The sequence below is a fragment of the Prunus mume genome, linkage group LG2, assembly GCF_029339155.1.
Source record: "Prunus mume cultivar Tortuosa linkage group LG2, ASM2933915v1, whole genome shotgun sequence".
Lineage (NCBI taxonomy): Eukaryota > Viridiplantae > Streptophyta > Magnoliopsida > Rosales > Rosaceae > Prunus > Prunus mume.
In genome coordinates this window covers 39617989-39622320 of record NC_142699.1, presented here as the reverse complement: position 1 = coordinate 39622320, position 4332 = coordinate 39617989, and the positions used below count along the sequence as shown (strand labels likewise).

Genomic DNA, 4332 nt, shown 5'->3' with positions numbered 1-4332 from the left:
TTTAGATTGAAAAACAGCAAAAATCAACCGACAATTTACCGCAATTAAACCGCAATCGAGGTAAACCGAACCGCATTTGCGGTTGAGGTTATGTATTTGATTTTAAAACTTGCGGTTACCACAAATCGCAAAGTATAGCCGCACGGCTATACTCTATAATTACTTAAGAATGCTATTGCATTTTATTGTCTATAGCCTTATGTCTGTAGCCGTTAGATGCGAACCCTAAACCCTTCTCTCCTTATGCGATCTCACTCTCTCAACTCTCTGATTCTCATTCGTCTCTCTCTCTCTCTCTCTCTCTCTCTCTCTCTCTCTCTCTCTCTCTCAAAATCGGCTTCTCTCTCACAGACCAGAATCAAACTCATCTCCTCCTTTCTCTCTCGATCTCAATTTTATTTCTTCTCTCTCAACTCAACCTCCACCACGCTCACTCAACTCAAGCTCTCTCTCTGTCTCTCTCTGTGTCTCAAGCTCAACTCAAACCTGTTGGCCACCACTGTCAATAGCCGCTCTCAGCCGCTCCCAAACTCTGATTTGGAGGTAAATTATGGTGTTCCTAATTTCTAAAATTGATTGTTTCAAAGATAGGGTTTCGAAATTTAGGTTTTAATTGGGAATTTCTAGTGTCAAATTTGATTTTTGCAGGGATTGTTGCTGAAGTGAATTAACTCTTTGGAGATTTCTGTTTTGAGCTTGGAGCATTTGGTTTTGAATTAAGTTCTATTTTTTTGTATGTTAATGTTTTGAGCTTGATTTGGAATCTATTAATGTTAATTTTAGAATCTGTTAATGTTTTGAGCTTGGTTTTGAATCTGTTAATGTTAATTCTGGAATATGTCTGCTTCTTATTATAATAAAATGTACTAAACTATGTTGTTTTATTTGTAGATAGCATTGGTGCTCAAACACCACAACGGGGTTCTTCAAATCCACTCACCACCAATACTTGAGTTTGTAACTTTAGTTTGTAACATTGGTGCATTGCATTTTCCTTTTAGTTTGTAACTTTAATTAACTTTGAATTGGATTTTTCTTTTTGTTGTAACTTTAATTCATTTTGCTTTGCATTTTCCTTTTGGTTTGTAACTTTAAAGGATTTGGAATCGAAATGCTTGAGAAGTTTAACTTTAATTGGAATGCTTGGAATTGTAACTTTAATTTTCTTTAGGTTGTGAATGCTTGAGAAGTTCAGGAGATTGTGAATTTATATATACTTGAGAAGTTGAGGTTGTGTATTTATTTATTTAGGTTGTAAATTTATATTTTTATGAATGCTTGAAAACTTGCGGTTTTAAACCGCTAATTCGTGGTCGGTTTGCAGTTTCAAAAATTACCATACCACAAATAGTCGGTCGGTTTGCGGTTTGGGCAAAAATTCGTGGTTATCAAACTGCAACCAGCCCTACATATAATAGTAACAAATTACGTAACTTAGTCAGACAAGAGATTAAATTCTTTTACTTAATAATAAACGCTCTAATTTTAACTTCCTAATTTCTTACCAATGAATTTATGTGTGCTTTAATACGTAACATTGAACCTTTAAAAGTACAACTGGTTTACGTATTGAACAAATATATTTCCAACACTAGCATATAATAATAACAAATTGCGTAACTTAGTCAGACAAGAGATTAAATTCTTTTACTTAATAATAAACGCCATAATTACAAAATCTATAACATAAATTTTATAACTAAAATGCATAACAATGAGGTTGTTCAGCCTTCTTCATATTTCTATATAATTTCCTTAGTGTCGGTACAAAGAAATCTCATCAATAGAATACAATATAAACCATGACTAGGAAGAAGGTCAAACTAGCGTGGATAACGAATGATAGTGCTAGGAAAACCAACTTTAGAAAAAGGAAGGAAGGCTTGTTAAAAAAAATTGAGTGAGTTGGGCATCTTTTGTGACGTGAATGGCTTTGCCATTATTTATGGCCCAGACGACAAGGAGCCGGTTGTGTGGCCTTCAAACCCAATTGCGGAAGAATTGCTCGCAAGGTTTCAGAGGATACCAGAAGTAGATTGGTGCATGAAGATGATGAACCAAGAGACATACCTTAAGGATAGATTAGCTAAACTAAAAGAACAACTAACAAAACTCATAGAAAGAACAAAGAGATAGAGATGAACATCATCATGTCCCAAATTCAAGAAGGTAAGCCATTGAATGAATTTGGAACTAGTGAACTAACTGGTTTTGTTTTGTTTTGTTTTTGGAGATGAAAGAGATCTGGAAACGGATCGAGTACCTCGGGCATGAAACAAATCTTCCATTAGGTGCTTTTTCTCCTAATGGGGATGGGGAAAACACCACTGTCCCTGATGAATGGAAACCCTACAGCGTCTTAGTATAATTATTTTAGCAAAGAAAAGGAGAAGCAAAGTAGAACATGTCTGTTGTTAGTGTCGGCAGCAGCAATGTTATGGGTAACATGGAGTTGCCACCACATGCATCTTGTGGCAACACTTTCATGATTTTGGAGAATGTTTTTTGAGAATATTTTCAAAAAATGAAAACGAGAAAACGAATTTGCATTTTCAGGATTCAAGAATACATCTGATAGATTAATTGGAAAACATATTCAAAAAATAAAAACAGTGAAAACGTATTGGATAGTATAATTTGATAATAGGGTTATTTGTAGCAATGGTCTATTAACTATACTCGGAGTAACATTTTGGTCACTCAACTCAAATATTAGTTGCAGATGTCACTCAATTGGGTGTTGTGTTACACCATTAGTCTCTACCATCAAGTCTCTCTAACTCTCTCTCTCTCTCCAAAAAACTTAGAATTATCTTTAATAATAAGTGAAAATGATAAATAAAAATGTTGAATTTTGTTGGTTAATTAATAAACTGAACAAGTATATGCATCTAAGAATAATAATTATTATCCATCCAAATTATTATTTTTCAAAATAAATACAGATTATCCCTCAACCCATCCCATCCCCAAATCCACGACAATCCATCTCTCTCTCTCTCTCTGTCTCTCGTCATCTTACGTACAGAAACACCAAAAACTTTAACATCATCATACAATCACAAGAAATCCCATAAGAGTGCACATCATTGAATATGCTCATTGATCATGGCCACTTCCTCGTATTCGGATTTTTCAGCAATGGGCAGTAGGGGAGAGAGAGAGAGAGAGAGAGAGAGAGAGAGAGAGGAGGAGGAGGGATGTGGTGCCTTGTGTGGGTTTTACTTTAGGGAAGGAGAAAGAGGCGAGAGGTGAGGGAAAGAGCAGATGGATTTGGATTGCATTTGTTTTCAGAAAACGCCCAGAACGATATTTTATCCTTTTTCAACTTTTGTACACAATTAAGGAAAACGATTTAAGCTTGTTTCTCAAAACAAGTAACCAAACACGTTTTTAAGTGGAAACAGAAAACAAAAACAGAAAATGGCCCTTGAAAATGTAAACGAACAGGCCTTATTTCATTTCATTTTTTCTAACTTTTGGGTCCTAACTATAACTGATTTCATTTTTCTTTCAAACTTCAATAAAAAGTTAAGAAAGTATTGACGGCCTAAAAGTTCTTACATTCTCTCACTAAGACAAACATCATTAGATATAACTAAGAACTAAAGTATCGATAGTATCGACGAAATATCGAGGATATTATCGTTTTTTCGGGTATGTGATATTTTGTAACATATCCATACACATATTGTATAAGTATCAATAATATCGAAAAATATCGACGTCGATAATTTCTCACACTTCAACAATTTGGCCAAAATATCGCTATAATATCGATAATATCAATAATATCAAGATTATGAAGACAATGAAAAATTTGAAGATTCACTTACACTAACACCCCCTAAAGTTTCTTGTGTTTTCACAAAATCCCTTCAGGTCTAAAAAATTATATGAACACCCATTGAGGTTTCAGTTTGTTTTCACAAAACCCTTTTTTGTTTATTGTTTGTCCAAAGATTGATGATTTCATTGAAGAAAAAAAAACTTACGCAAATGACAAAATTAACCTTAATGAAGTATATGCAAGGCCAACTTTGTCATTTGGAGAATATTATCAATTTTGGATGAAAAATCAATAAAAATGAGGTTTAAAACCTCATGGGGGTTCTTGTAATTTCTAAAACCTCAAAAAGAATTGTGAAAAAGCCGAAAACCTTAGGAGGTGTTACTGTAAATAACTCAAATTTGAACCTTATAGGAACTCTATGCGGTACTAAGTCACTCATATATATTTATCACGCAATGTATGAAGTATAAAATATTGTAGTAAATCATTATAAATAAATTATTATAGTGTGTTTAATCTTCTTTCATGGTTTTCATTCA

At 33.7% G+C, this 4332-nt stretch overlaps 1 pseudogene; it reads left to right on the top strand.

The window, feature by feature from the left end:
- The first annotated feature begins 1802 nt into the window (after window positions 1-1802).
- LOC148920318 (agamous-like MADS-box protein AGL80) lies at window positions 1803-2509 on the top strand (annotated as a pseudogene).
- The last annotated feature ends 1823 nt before the right edge of the window (window positions 2510-4332 follow it).